Genomic DNA, 15556 nt, shown 5'->3' with positions numbered 1-15556 from the left:
TATTGAGCTTTACATTAAAGTGAGGCCGAATCGCAGAATGGCTCACTCGGAAAATTCCAGAAATAGGTTGTTTAATTCCACACTCGATGGATGGTCAAGCACTCCAGACAACTGACTATTTACATTCGAGTCAAATTTCCGATCGATGTTAAACCTCAAAACATCTCCTCGTAAAGGGAGCATTGCAGTGGCTCCCAATAGATATTTCTAAACGGCACACTTGGTTTAGGCAAGCTTCGAAAGTTCAATGGCAGGTAGGGAGAAGTATAATGTCATGACATCATCGGCATATGTGAATATTTAGGGGCCATACTGTCCACAATGGAAATTAAGAATTTCTTGTGTGTTTAGAACAACAAGGGGGAGCCATCAATGTTTTTTTCCCCCTGTGTCTGTGTTTGATTAAGTGTCAGAAATATGGGTTAAGGTGGAGTAAGTGCTGAGCGAAGGATGATGTCATGCATTCTGGGAGTCATAAATGGTCGATGTTTTCCAGTTGGGCTGATTCTTGGTTGCTCCAAGGAGAAATAATGCAATGACATCTGCTCACCAGTTTTGAAGCTTGAGTGTTTTCATCTGCTGGCTTTGCTTGGACTGCACGTTGTGAAGTTGAAACTCTTTGGCTCCACCGCCTGTTCGATTGATGAAAGCCCAACAAAACCTTGAGAAGAATGAGCAGAATATTTTGTCAAATGGAGAGCTGGAGAGGGATCTTTAAAAAAAAGATGCACTTTATGGTTCAGAGTTGTTGTATTTTTCAGTTGTTGTCAAGCATGGTTCATGTCATCTCTGGTTCTATTCTGAACACATTTCACATTACAACATTTCTGCACTATTTGCCAGGGGAACACTTGCTGCATGGTTGTATGACGTCGAAGTAAGCCATCCGTTTAGATTTTTTGTAACTGATTGTTTTTGACTGGGAGTACTCTTTTTATTTTTGGGATAGCTCTTTCTGCCATTATAATAACTAGAAGAAAATGCAAATATCGTTATTATAATTAGTCTTTAATTTTTTTTTTTTACATGTGATTTAATTTTGACTCAATTCTAACATTTTGATGAACTATCCGTGCTTGCTGTTTGATTCTCTGACGTCACGGTGAGGCGTCCATTTTGACACAATTTCAGTTGGATGTACATACTTGGAAATATGAATTCTCAATGTGTTCTTTCATTTTTTTTCCCAAGACGTCATACTTACTGTTTCAGTACCATGCGAATGTGGTTCGTTGCCCAATGACTGGCTCCACATGTCAACTAATTCCACACGCAGTACCATCATGGCACCATTCCAATACCTGTTCAAACACACATTTAGTTTCTCATCAGATGGTGCCCTTTTGTTTAACTTGGAGCAAATATGAGATCTTTGTTTACGTGAAAGCTCTACATTAGTCAGCTGAGTTCTAAATAAACCAACTGGCGGCAATTGGTTACGACTGACAATATGGTTTTTCACCACTAGATGGAAGCATAGGGTCAAATGAGAAAGCCAAAAGCCACGCACGCGCTCTCAAAGCATCCAACTCAATGCTATCTCATGTTGCTGGCCAATACTTGATTTAAAGGGGGAGGAGGGGGGGGGGGGGGGGGCAAGGGGTGGTGGTCCGCTTCAAACAGGTACCAGCTGGATGAGGGCCGGTAACCACAGCGACCGCACGCTCGCTTTGCGGCTCCGGCAAAGCTACTGGGACGGCTCAATTAACAAAGTCCTGAAAAAAAGCCTCTGTGTTGAAATGAAATGAGGGAAAGACCACATCTTTTTTTTCCTATTAGCTGTAAAATGGAAAAGAAAATGTTTGTTTTCATCTTACATGGTAAATCCTGACCTCTGCCAAGGTCAATAGAGCTGACTACTTGGAAGCCTGCAAGTGAAACCACGCATGTCAAAAGGCATCAATTGTAATGTCGCTGGAGACATATATATGCGTTGACGTGAATCAGAAATGAAAGCGGTCTTTGTTATAACGGAAGAAGGTTTGATCTTGTTAACAATCTTGAAAGAAGTGAAAACGCGACCTCCACGGCGGCACGACAAAAATCGCCGCAAACTTTCTAAGCCATATTTCGCAGGAAATGTGAGTCAGGCGCCGGTGCGACGGCGCATTGTTTCACTCTTTGAACCCGTGTCACACTTTCGAGCGGCCTTTTCCGACAACTGTAGAATTGACCCACTTCTTTCTGCTTCAGTTGCTCCTGGAAACACTTCATAGCTTTGAGTGGTAAGATTCTGAGAAAAGCTTACAGGGTGCCCACAACGAATCAACTTTTCCATGTCGAAATGTTTTGGATTCAAGCATTTATGAAATATGTGTCAATCATTCTACTCACTCAATTTCTCCAGCGTCAAAGATCTACTGCTGCACGGTCAGTGCTGCGCCGCATCATCGCAAAGGTTGTATTCTTTTTCCTTTCACGTTTGCAATTTTTTGGTGCTCAAACATGTTTGCAAGGTGTTTTTAAAAGTGTGATTTCACAACTCAGCGGTACGGGCATTTGAAAGCTGAAACTGCAGTTCTCCACCGGTGCGAAATACTGGGATAATAATGGGCGTGGAGAAACTGAGTTTATCATCCACCTGTGGACAAGCTAATATCTTCCAAACTTCTATCAGCTGTGTCTCGGCTTCGCGGTTGTGGTACACACAATCGGTCCCGTTTGTGGCAAAAGCAAACCACAAAACGGACAATTCCTCTCCACTTTGAAATGCTAAAGATTCTCTGTTTGCAAGGACGTTTAAACGTGGAATCTATTGGATGCCGGCGCTGTGGTTTAATTTTAACTTGTTTGCTTTGGGTTGCCTCCAGCGTCTGCTGCAGATGGGCACTTTCTCACAGAGGTCTGGAGCTTTTTTTTTTTTTTTCCTCCGGCTCGCAGCGTCTTTGTCGGGGTCGGATCGGGGAGGGGAGGGGCTGGGTTTGGGTCTCAGCGGGCCTACTGGGAAGTCAGAATGTTGTTGTCCCGTTTAAATGTCTTATGTTAACAAACTGCAACAAATAGTCCCTAAAACTAGTAGAGGGCTGATCTCTGCCGCGGCGAAACTGTTCACGAAAGAAGAAACAAATAAATACAGCATCTGGACTGAAGCGCACCTCTCCCTAAAACACAATCAGGATGTCTTTTTAAACCACACCCGCGCTCCTCGGGCAGGTTTTCATTCCTGACTCTGCTTGAAGATCGATGAGACATTAACGTGTGAAAGGGAAAGGATGCAAAAGGTCCTCCTTTTCTTGCGGGCTCAGCGGGAGGTTAAAAAGGGCCGCAGACACCCCCGACCCCCCTCTCCGCCCATTCGGAGTGACCTCCTGGGCATTGTAGAAAACCCCGCGAGAGAGGGTGAACGACTCTCCAAAGTTTGCGGAGAGTACAGCGTGTGCAACATCTGGAAGGCATCAAAAGCTGGCGTTGGCCGCAGGTGAAACTCCAGAATGATGACGCGGGTGTGAGTGTGTGCTTTTCAGAGACTTTCTGGAAGACTTAAAAAGCTAACAAATTGAGTCGATTGAGGTGGGCATCTGAAATGAATTAGGGAAAAAAAAAAGGGAGATGCCGGCATCCTTCGCACGAAGTCTACTTTTGATTGCTGCTGATTTGTATCGCAGGATGACATTCTATTGCGTTAGATCCTGTTCCGGGTGACGCTCGGGACTGTGGGCGATACCAGCTGACTTCATCCTTGATTGGTCAGCAGTTAAATGGCATCATGGGACAGCGTGTGGGAACCGATACTGCGCCAGCTGCACCAAAGTCAGCTCTGAGAACCATTACATGGCTCTTAGCAAAAACCAGCATTACCGATTTCCAGAGCTTTGTGGAAAGTTGCCACACGGAAGAATTCACTCCAGAATGCGATAAATGGAGGTATTGCGAAATATGGGTAATTGCGCCGACAGACGTTTTAGGTCTTGTGTCTTTTGTCAGGTCTCTCAAACATCATTTTATTAGAAACCCCCAGCATGAATGAAGACGAAACTATGTTTTCAATGTCATCACAAATTCCAATTTTTCTCGATTCATCATTTTCAAAGTGATTATTTTAAGGGCAGCACTGTGGGGAACAGGTCCACCTCAAGGTTTTGGGGGTTTTCACTTCTCAATCCGAGCTCAGGCTGTCCTTGCCGAAGTTTGCATGGCTTTTCTCAAAGTGCTCCGACTTCCTCCAGCAATCCCAAAACATCCCAGAAGACTCTGAATTGTCCATTAAAGGCGATCCCCAAAGTCAGCTGACTGCCCCCATAACAGAATAAAAATGGATGGATGGAGTTTTTCCGCGGGCAGCGTTAGCACGTCAAGAGGCCCTGCGTTCAAATCTCAGCAGCATCCCTCTTGGGTGGCGCTCGTATGTTCTCCGTGTGCTTGTGTGGGTTGTTTGTCAGGTACTCCCTCCAGTTTCTTCCCACATTCCAAATTTACAAGATACGTTCGGTTCATTGAAGACTCTAAATTGCGCATCTTTGTGAATACGATCCATGACACTTAAGTGGCAAACGGATGGTTGGATGCACTTTCTTCACATTGGATGCCTTCCCTTAAACTCTCTCATGTAACCTTTAACCTGATAACATGATAACCTGTCCACTGTAGTAACCAACCGCTGTCCATGAAAGGGTTAAGCATGCAATGGGTTGGTACCCCGCTTCAGACAAATGCATCAAACCTTCTTTAAAGAAAATACTGTATCGACCGCTAATGTTCTGGGAAAGGTACAAAAGGTCATCCTGGTGTTCAATCGCTTTCCCAATGGCAAACATGAGTGTAGCCGAGGGGAACGCAACAAAAATGACTCCCTACTGTAAGCTTGCTTCATACAGTACGGCTCTTTGTTTGAGGACCGGGCGGTTTAAAACAAGGTGTCTTTGTATCGTGGAGTCATCAACGCTGCCCCTCCCTTCCTCTCGTTCCACTTACCTAGAGTTCTGCCATCGCCTCGGGTGTCTCCCATCGGACCTCCACCCCCCCTCGTCCACCCACGCTCACCTCCCTTTGCCCTCACAAGACTCGCCACTCGCGACCACAAGTCACCTCGGCCTCGACCTTCACGCAAAACATCGTGTGCGTGTGACATGGAGCTAGCGGGAGAAAGTCAAGGGAGCGAAGCATACCGCAAATTTGTTCCTCGTATGTACTTCATGGGGAGCTTTGCGTACAGCAACCTAATGAGACGCTGCAACCGCTGACGATCGCAGAGATTGTTGACAGCCTGGTTTTCTTGCTCATAAATGAAGACGAACCTCAGGGGAGAGGAGAGCAAATGGAGTCCTGATCAATACGCCGAAGCCACATTCGTGCATCGCATGAGACTTGCAGCAGCCCTGCTTTGTCTCGTGAATTATAAAATAAGATTATAGCTCCCCTGATGTTTTATTTGGATGCTGACTGTCAGTTTTAAAAGAAAATATTTTTCACTGATCTATAGAGACATGCGGTATTTTGCTTTCCGGAGGTCTGTTTGATTCGTTTGGAGTCATAAATTTGCGTCTGTTGTGGTCTTAATTGTTAATTTATATGCGTGTATGTCAGTTTTGTGGCTACGCGTGAGATATTTTGGTTTCGGATCCATCCTGGAGGGGAAGTACAATTGTAATCTGGGGTTCGCTTTGAGGAACTATTGAGATTGTTTGGAAGTTCTTATCTTTCTTTCACATTCGGATTTTATTGAATGTAATATTTTTTTTTTCATTTTGAGCAGTTGTAGTTCTCTATAATTATTTATGCAATTCGTTATGGGGCCTGGAATGAATTGATGAATTTATTTTCTGAACGACTAAGCCTCACTAGAGTCACTTGTGTGCTGGAGCCTTTCCCAGACGTCTGAGGGGGAAAGGCGGGGTACACCCCGGATTGGTCGTCAACCAGTCACATAGAAAGAGAAACAATCATTCATGCTCACATCCACACCGAGAGACCATTTAGAGATATCTGCCTATAAATCAATTGAACTTCCAGTTCAATTTGGATTGCTATGCTCTTCATACAAGGTCAACTGTACATTTTTACTGTCTTTTTATTTGCCAGTTGTGTGAGGTTTGTAGGCTACAAAGTTTTCGCACCTCCGCCGCTAATTCTTTCAAAAGGAGGGACTCTCCATAACAAGAGAACATGCTGTGCTCCACAAAGCGCCCCGGGGCTCACTAGAGACAAGCACTACATGGTCATAACCCCACCATGCTTGCACCCCCCCACATCAAACCATCATCTGCTTTGCCTCCCCTCCCTCCCACTGTGCCCTACAGTCAAGTCTGCTGTTATTGAGCAGGAATTTCACAGACGCTCCCACTGAGACCGAGTGACCTCATCAGCGGGCAGGAAGTCAGAGGGTTCAAGTTCCCCCCCACCCCCTTGCGAGAGCGATCCCACACAGTCCCGCAGAAGGGGAGAGTGGGGTGAGGGCTAGGGATGGGGGGGGGGGGGGGGTCGCAGAGAGACCCTGCCACATCATCACTGTCATCGCAATGATGATGGCTGACGCAACACGGGGACGAAGGAGAACAATCCCGCAGGGAAACCGGCTGGATCCAGGTGTCTCCAATGTGGCAGTGGAACAATATGTAGGAAGAGGAAAGGGGATGGGGGGTGCGGAGCGGTGGGGGTGGGGGGTGACAATAACCATTAATGGACAAAGATGTTGCCTGGATGCGACCATCTATAAACAAAGGACACCCCCACTCCACCCCCCGCCCCACTTACTTCCCCCTCTGCAGCCTGACATCAGGGAATAATCATTAATGTGAAGCATCAGGGACACACAACCGATTGGAGGCTTTTTTTATTCTTGCTGCAGTGGGTCAACGACCTTGACTGTTTGTCTGTCTCTTCCTGTGGCTTGCACCAGTGACATCAGTGAGAAAATAAAGCCACGCGGACTCAGCACGGCCACCTGTGGTAGATTTTATGTCAAGAAATATAAACTGGGAGGGGGCAGGGGGTGCTTTCTACAAGACAATATAATATATCTTTATATACGCTTGTTTTTTTTTTATGTGGCTCCAGAATTGATTTTTTTTTTTTTTTGGAGGGCTTCAGAGCGCTTGTTTACATGGATCAATAGCAACAATTGGCTGTTACCCGAGGCAACATCACGCACAGGGTTACGAGACCCACACCATCCCAAACGCTTAACAACCTTCCCTGGCATCTAAGAGGCTCATGCTGAGGTCCAAGGACTGGCTTTAAAGGAAAACGCACTCCCTCTCTAATTTATTTCACCTACCGCACACAGTCAAAAAGCCGAGAGAAAGTTTGTCAGCTCTTGGATGACTCAGCTGAAAAACACATGGGGTCACTGCTGACGTGCAAAGCACGTAGATGGACGAAAGTGATGAGAGACACTTCATTGTGAATTGATCAATTCGATGTATGGTACCAACTCTAATCCTGCTTTTCCGTTTCATGTGGGAAACCATAAAAACCCGCACCGCGTTGAATGCATTAGCCAGAACCGGACTCTTATTCAAGAGGAGACAGAGGCCGGAAAGAAAACGGAGCGCTGCAACAAAGAGGAGACTTTGGAATACAATACTGCAACTTCCTCAGCTCGGTCACAGCATCCAGGAAAAGCTCATGTTAGCTTGCGCGGTTGACATTTCAAAGAAATAAATTGTATACAGTACAAGAGGAAACTGAAGGCGGAGAGAAGGAAATTGGAGATAGTGGAGTATAATACTACAACGTCCTCAGGTAAGGCACAGAAGCTAATGCATTAGCGCTTTGGCTAGTTTGTGTATTTAGCAGTTATGCCTCCTCATATTTGACAATGACACTGCGAATCTGCTCAACCACATCTGCAAAAGCCAGGAAGTGCTGTGAAGTTCCCCTCGGATGGATAAAAAATTATCTATTTTAAAGGAAGTTATACATGCACACACACACACAAAATTGGTATTAGCGATAGCGTTAGCATACCCTTTGGGCAAAGAACAATAAAATAAATCTAAGGATGCGTTGACATGCTTTCAAAAAAATCTCCAATTTATGGCAAAGCAACAAAGAATGCGGAGATACGGTGAAATCTAAACAGCACCGCATGTCTGAGAGGCTCACTGTCACCGGGCAATGTCACAATGAGCCTTGTGTGTTTTTCAAGAGCCTTCCAAGAGTCTGAGCAGTCGAAGTTGGTTGAAAGACAACATTCAACGAGATAGAGGCTGCAGCGAAGACTGGGAGGACGTTGACTGATAAACTCTGATCCCTCGCACAATGACAACATTCAGACGAAGTCCGAGATGAGCTCACTTAAAGGTCGGGGCGAAAAAGCGGGAAGCCTTTCGGACATGGAACAGAACACGATGATACGCTTCAGTCAAGTGATTGTGAGACAGTGACTCTAGTTTAGCATACAGCAAACAGGCCGCCCTGCCAAAACCTCCCCGGCTGGTTAGCTTATAGCTACGTCGCTGTCATGGAAAAAAATAAAAATACCATTCAACACAAAGACCAAAATGCCTTGCACCAGAACCGCACCACTTTCATTTCAGGCTGACAAAATAAACAGTTCATTTCAATTGAATGTGAATGAATAGTTTTCTTTCTCTCTATTAATGAATGTTCTTATACGTCATAGAAAGCTTCCACAATAAAGCAGATTTAACGGCATTTCACAGACTGGGAAGAACCGATGAACAAGTCTGTGATCTGTTTCGACCGTATTTTGCTTGAGTGCTGAGTCATTCAAGATCCGAGGGTCCCGTCGTACGCTTCTTTGGAGAGCACGCCAGAGAGCGAAAGGTCATCATGATGATCAGAGGTCAATTGAAAGGGTGACATGAGTGTTGTATTTATAGAAAGTGGGAGTTGTGATAGAGAAAGCATTTAGAAGGACGTTAAGAAGGTCAGCGCTCAGACACGCTCGTCATCGATGGATTGTTGCCGTGTGGGAATGCCCGGAAAAGAATCACGGGTTGGGAGAGGTGGTGGGTGTGGGAGTGGGTGACATTTTCAGGTCTGTTTGTGATAATTGAAGTGCATCCTTCAGCTTGGTCATAAAGAGAAGGGCAAAAGCAAAGGTGAGAGGACCAAAGGGGAGAGTTTTGGTCCTTGAGCAGGTCTGGTTCCCATTAGACCAGAGGCCCTAGATCACTTTGTTTGTACAGGCAGAAGGTCCCAAAGGAGGAACACGAAGGCGGCCTGCTGTTGCTCCTCCCAACTTGGCCGCCATGGAGGGAATATCAGCTGCAGTGCTTCAGTCTCTCACCCCCAAGTTCGTCTCAGTCCTCCTCCTTCCCACCCACCGCCCCTCTGGAAGTCCAAACGGGCCTCTTCGGAACTGTTTACGGATGTTCTCTGTTTATGTGATGGCGTTCCCGCCAGAGCTGCGAGCCTTGCTCTTCTTGAAACATAACCGTGCGATCAATATGAAATTTGTCAGCAGTCAGGAACTGGGATGCAGTGAGAGTTCATTTCCTGCCCTTCAAGGAATAATCTTTACACTCAAGTATCTCAATGTACACAGTCAGTGGAAATGTACAAACGCGAGTGGTAAAAAGGTACATACAGGTTTGTGCTCAAGCTGAAAAACATAAAAAAATGGATCCTTCATGGAGATTACAGGGGAGATTTACAGAAATGGAAGCAGACTAGCAGTCCGTATCTGCCACACAAGGCACAATCGATATCTTGGAAAGTAGTACAAAAACAGGGCAGGCAAGGTCCCCACACTGTAAAAAGCAAGAGCACAAAAGACATTTTGAGTGTATTGCCTCAATAACATGCACTGTACCTGCAAAAGACACACTCAAATACTTCGGAGAAGGTATGTCAGTTTCTGGCCTTTAAAGGGTGGACAATAGGGTCCGAAAATGTACAATTACAGACGGTGACGAGATCCCTTAAATGATGAGTGAGACGGGACATAGACCTAACCTTTGCATGTCCTAGGAGGCTTGCAAATATCTCTTGCTCACACAAGTTGGGCCAATCAATAAAAAAGATTTTCCACTGCCCGAGTACAAAAAAAAAAACAAAACACAGCTCTTACATAACACCACTCATCACGGGTGACTTTCCCACCGCCAAATGTGATACATTGCTGCGCTTTGCACACTGTTTGCAAAAAAACAACAACTACAAAAAATGAACGAGCAACCCTTTTGCGGTCACACTGTCTTTTGTGGTTTTGTTTTCTTTCTCAGACTGTAGACACCAAGACTTGACAGGGTGATTCGCACCGTTGCCTGGTGTCGCAGGCGATAAAAGCAAAACAACACCCTGTCAGGTAAATGCAGCGGCAGGGCTGACTGAAGAGGCGGCACTTGATGTGGAAGTGAGAGACGGTGTCGTAAAGGTCTGAATGCACGGCTCAAAGCAATAACGGGCGTTCATTGAAAGGAGGTGGGAAGACAATGAGGAAGTTCTAATACTTCCAGTGCAGTCTAACAGCCGGAAAGGTGGGAGGGACACGGGGATTTGAAGCAAAGGAAAGGGGATGATGTTTCTCCCTTCATGCTCTACGGGGAGTGATCTGGGGAGGGTGATTTGTGGAAGCCAAAACTTCACGACAACTTTTCCAGGAATCTGGGGGCTTTTCTGAAATGACTGAGGAAGGGGTCAGGGTGCAAAACTGGCCCGAGGTTGAAAATGAAGCAATATTTCACCAGGACCTCAAACATCAATCTACTTCAGGAAGGAAAACGAGAACCAATCGGCTTTTCCTATTGCGGCACTCTTTGACTTAGAGAATGGTCGAAAGGTTGTTTGTCCTACTTTAGCGGTTTTATTGCAACTTGATGGAGCAGGTAGCGCAAATCATTTAGCGACTGAGGAAAGAGAGGAAGAGAGCTGGAAGTCGAGATGGGGGGGTCAAGAGTTCTCAACAGTAATCAAGGACTTGGTGTTCATGCAAGAGACTCTGTCGCTCGTTTCCAGAAGCAGAAAGGTCAACGATGACTAATACGCGACACCAAAGCGTAATGTTTGGCAACACATAATGATTAAGATAACACAGTATCTCCGGCAACTAAAATAGTTGCAGTCCTGAATGAGATCCATCCAAGACAATTAAATGTTTTGTCGATTTTTTGCTCTCCCGTTTGTTTGGCCACTGTTTGAGGGTGGTGCTTACTTTGGACTGCAGGAAATCCTCAATTTATGACGGGAGTCCCGTTCCAAAGGCGCCAACGATCACAAACCTACGTTTTAATGCAGGATACTCTTCCTCACACAACACACCAATGTTCATCCGAGTTCAGGGTTTAGGACAGACAAGCCGCTGTCAATGAGGAACTAAACGGGTGTGTGTATTTGCTACATCCAAGACCCTAAATTTGCCCAATGTGAAAGTGAGTGTGAATGGTTGTTTGTTGATACGTGCACTGCCTCATGCCCAAAAGCCAGGAGGAATAAACTTCAGCTCACCCTTGATCCTAATGACAACACACCGCTATAAGAAAACATAACAGATAGATACATCGACGGCTCTTTGATTGAACAACTGCTTTGTTTTCGACAGCGATGAGCATCTGCCTGTTAAGTTAAAATACGAACACTGATGCCTTTACTTTCCCCATCTAATTTGCTAATTGTTTGCATAGCCTTAGAGGCGGGCGCTGCTTCTTGCGCCAGCTGAGATAATGAAGCTCAAGGCTCGGATGGTGTGACTCACACACACGTCGAAGCAGATCCGAACCCCAGCTGGCAAGCATCAGCGTGCGCTCGGACTCTTCATCAAAAGCTCACACGCTGCTGTTACGGCGAGCGAGCTTTGTCATAATAGACGGTGGCGCTCTTGAGTCACCGTGGTTCTTCGGAAAGACTGGATTTCATTTGGAATTATTTCGCCATCGGATGTTGCCGGTTGCTGGGCAATTATAATAATCATGTCGTATTGAGTTTCTGCTGCAGTGGTCCTCATTTTTTATTTGTATGAAAGGAATAAGTGCAAGCCCATCTGTGGTAGATGCTAACTCGCCTTTAATTGAAGAGGCCATTACAGCCTGGCAGCGCTGCGATGGCATTCACAACTTGATTGGCTGTGGCCGATGAGGTCATGGTGCACATGCAGTCGCTGTGGCAGCTGAATCAATAAAGCTAAACTCCCCTCACTCCTCACTTCATACTACAGTAAAACAGCAGTGAAATACACCCCTAAAATGACCGCCCCCCTACCCCAAAAAATTTGAGTGGGAACCAAGATAGCCATTTTCATTATCCTTTATGTTGAATGGGAGTGGGAATGAATGGGGGAATTTCTGATTGAAAATGTGCAATATTTTGAAAACAATGAATTTTTGGAGGGAGAAAAATAGTAGCCTGCGAGGCGTGAATTTTTGAAACCACGTTAAAACTGGAATGACGTGAATCAGATCAATGATGTGAAAGTAGATGCATGCAAATAAATGAGGCAAGTGAAAAATGAGTTTCCAATCCATGCGGAATAAATTATCTCTTCATAAGGAGTCACCTTAATTTTACTGACACGCGCATGCCATGACTTTGCAGGTGAACCAATACTGTCTCTTCACCAGCGTGACATACTGCAGTCTATTTTTCTTTCCTTCTCCTCCCTTGTGTAAGTTGATTCCTGCGAGGGAGCCGTGTGGCTGCTTCAGGTTCAACACGAGGCCTTATCACCGGTGCCCCTCTCATGCAGAGGTTAAGGGTCACGGGAAAAGGAAAAGATTTATCGCAGCTGCAGAAGGGCAAATGCTCTTTAAACGCTCATTGAAGAGAGAGATGATCCACCGTGGCATGCAGCGCGTAGGCCAGGTTCGTCTACAACGGACATGCCATTGCGTCATGACATATTACATTATACACAGGCGTATGTAAAATTCCCCTGGTTGTGCTGCTGCGCTTGCATATAATTACTTCAGGTTCAGTCAAACAGAAGTGAGCTGCCATGGGAGCGAGTCGGAGCAAGGGCCCAAGAGGTGTTCCAGCTGCAACCAATAAAAAGAAGAAAAAAAAATCCTGCAAAGGACACGAGACGGTGATGGCAAGAATGCATGCAGGATGCGGATCAAAGCATCGCTTCCCAGGCAATGTGTTAAGCTTGACCGCATGGGCGGGACGGTCAACCGCACTCTGGTTTAGATGCAACAATGGCTGTACTAGCATCATGTAACATCAATCGTCAAGTAGTTAAAATGTCATGTGTTTCATTGAATGTCCTTTTATTTCATTTGTTATATTGCTTTATGATGTGATGTATTGTCATCCTCATTTGGGTCTTGCGTATGCTGGAGCCTATTTTTAGTTTGGGGCAAGGGAAGGGGAACACAATGCACTGGCTGATGGCCAATTGCATGTATTGGGAACCAAACGTTAGTTCTCAGATGAACGTTCAATTTTTGCCGGTGGGCTGTGGGACAAAAAAAATTGAGCACCAAGCAAATACAGACCATGCAGATCCACACAGGAAGACTGGAGTTCAGATTTGAAACCCCAACCACAAAACTCTGAGGCTGTTGGGGTGACCACTCGGCATAACTAATCACGCAAGGCTTCATTTATCAAAAAACGCTCCAATAGGTGAATAATGGTCCCATATCTCAGACTATTTGTTATTTCTCCATTAGAGCAAGGCCACAGAAATGGTCATACGATAAAAAATGTTGACTTACCAAAGTATTTCACATCTTCATAGTTACCAACAACAACAACAACAACAAAAAAGATTTCAATTAGTCAGTGGATTATTTAAGACTGAATATGTGTTGAAGGATGGAGATGAGAAGCCGAGTTTTGGTTGAGCACAAAATGGTCGCCGTGCAGGCAAGAATCAAAAAGTGAAGTTTACAACAGGTTTGCGTTAGAAGAAGGGCAGAAGGAACAGCACTTAACTTGTCTGCAGAATGATTCCCAGGCAGGAGAGAGGAGGATGTTATTCCCATCATGTGCTATACATCATCCAGAATGTTACAAATTCAAGCTTGTTTCCCCATTTCCCTCCTAGTTTGATGCATTTTGTTCCATGAGGCCTTCAATTCAGATCTTTATTGTTCCCCCTTGGTCACCCATCTGTCAGTCTGCCTCAATTCCTGTTCTTTGGTTGTACTTCTTGCATCACGTGTATCTACCTACACCATTTAGCAACACTGAGCAAGCCAGCTAGCTAGCATGTCAGCGACCATTTTATCCATCTATCTAGCTAGCTATCTATATATCTGGCTATCTAGCTAGCTAGCTATCTATATATCTGGCTATCTAGCTCGCTATAGATATATCTGGCTAGCTATCTACCTGTCTATATATCTGGCTATCTAGCTAGCTATAGATATATCTGGCTATCTAGCTAGCTATAGATATATCTGGCTAACTAGCTACCTATCTACGGTATATATCTGTCTATCTATCTATCTATCTATCTATCTATCTATCTATCTATCTATCTATCTATCTATCTATCTATCTATCTATCTATCTATCTGTCTATCTGTCTATCTGTCTATCTGTCTATCTGTCTATCTATCTGTCTATCTAGCTGCTTCGCTTCCAGTGTTAGTTGAGTTGTGTTGTGCTCGAGGCTATATCAGACAAGTGTGAGTTTCCGACCCCCGCTGTTCTCTTGTCATCCCTCCTCGCACTCTTTGTCTATTTCAGTGCTACATTTGAACCGCTTTGACCACAAAGTGTGTGTCTGTGTGTGCCTTGTGGTTTGAGTGTGAGGCAGTGGCCAGGATTCCTGGTCAGCTCACAAAAAAAACACACACACACACACGCACGCACACACGTATGCACACACCTTGGATTAAAGTAATGGCCTGACCCTGATCCTTCTTATCTGATGACCCCCCCCCCCCCAACACCCCAACATTGACCAACACCACTCAGCAGCCAAGTGGAAGCAAGCATTGCTCTGGTAAGCGCAAGAGGGGAAATGTGCACCTTTGACGTGTGTGTTTGCACAAACTGCCTTTTGTTCAGCGGCTTTTAAACAAATAGCGAGCGCCGTGTCTCTAGGAAAAATACACAAAGATCAACACGGACAAAGTCCTCCGGCCAGGCGGCATGCCAGCCTCTCCGGGCCGGATTCCATTGGGCGCACGCTTGACCTGTTTACCCATAGCTTATTTTACCCTCTTCCAACAGACTTCACTTCCTCTACCTTATGCACGTCATCTGCGGTACTTTCATGATTTCTCATCATTTTTTTCATTAAGGCAAATTTTCACGCTGAGGCCAAAGCATGAGCGCAGATGTTGCCGAATGATCACAGGTGGATCAGTTCAACACGGAACTTTACGACAACCGCGCATCTACTGTTTCATGTGTGAATGCTGAGAAATCAGCATTTACACTGGTATGCATTTGAATATTGGCGTCTTGTTTTTGAGTCAACGCTGCAAGTCAATTCTGTAATTCATTGTTAAATTTGTTTTTAACAAGTGTTAACGGATTCAAAGTGACAAAAGAAAAAGCTGAAAGGAATTGTAGGCATTAGCACAAAAACTATTTTGCAATGAAACATTTTCCCTTTTTTTTTTGAGTGAATGATGACAGATGAGCATCCACAAGGATCCATTGTGCCTTCTTTTTGTGTGACTGCTGAGAGCATTTTTTCTTCTTTTTCTCATGGCGTGAATGCGAGAACACCACTGTTTACACAAATGCAACTTTG

At 45.1% G+C, this 15556-nt stretch overlaps 1 protein-coding gene across 2 annotated transcripts in view; it reads right to left on the bottom strand.

Moving 5' to 3' along the window:
* The window catches only part of LOC127590035 (titin-like), a 39727-nt gene that overhangs the window by 19458 nt on the left and 4713 nt on the right, over positions 1–15556 (bottom strand). The window contains exons 2-3 of one of the 2 annotated variants that reach the window (XM_052049439.1): positions 9561–9656; positions 551–661 (exon numbers count right to left, since the gene is read on the bottom strand). The gene's annotated coding sequence lies outside the window, so the exon portion shown is untranslated. The remainder of the gene's footprint in view (positions 1–550; positions 662–9560; positions 9657–15556) is intronic. The other variant, XM_052049440.1, reaches the window with a different exon arrangement.

Source organism: Hippocampus zosterae, chromosome 17, assembly GCF_025434085.1.
Source record: "Hippocampus zosterae strain Florida chromosome 17, ASM2543408v3, whole genome shotgun sequence".
Classification (NCBI taxonomy): domain Eukaryota; kingdom Metazoa; phylum Chordata; class Actinopteri; order Syngnathiformes; family Syngnathidae; genus Hippocampus; species Hippocampus zosterae.
The sequence above is the reverse complement of the archived record's forward strand: the minus strand, read 5'-3'. Positions and strand labels throughout refer to the sequence as shown.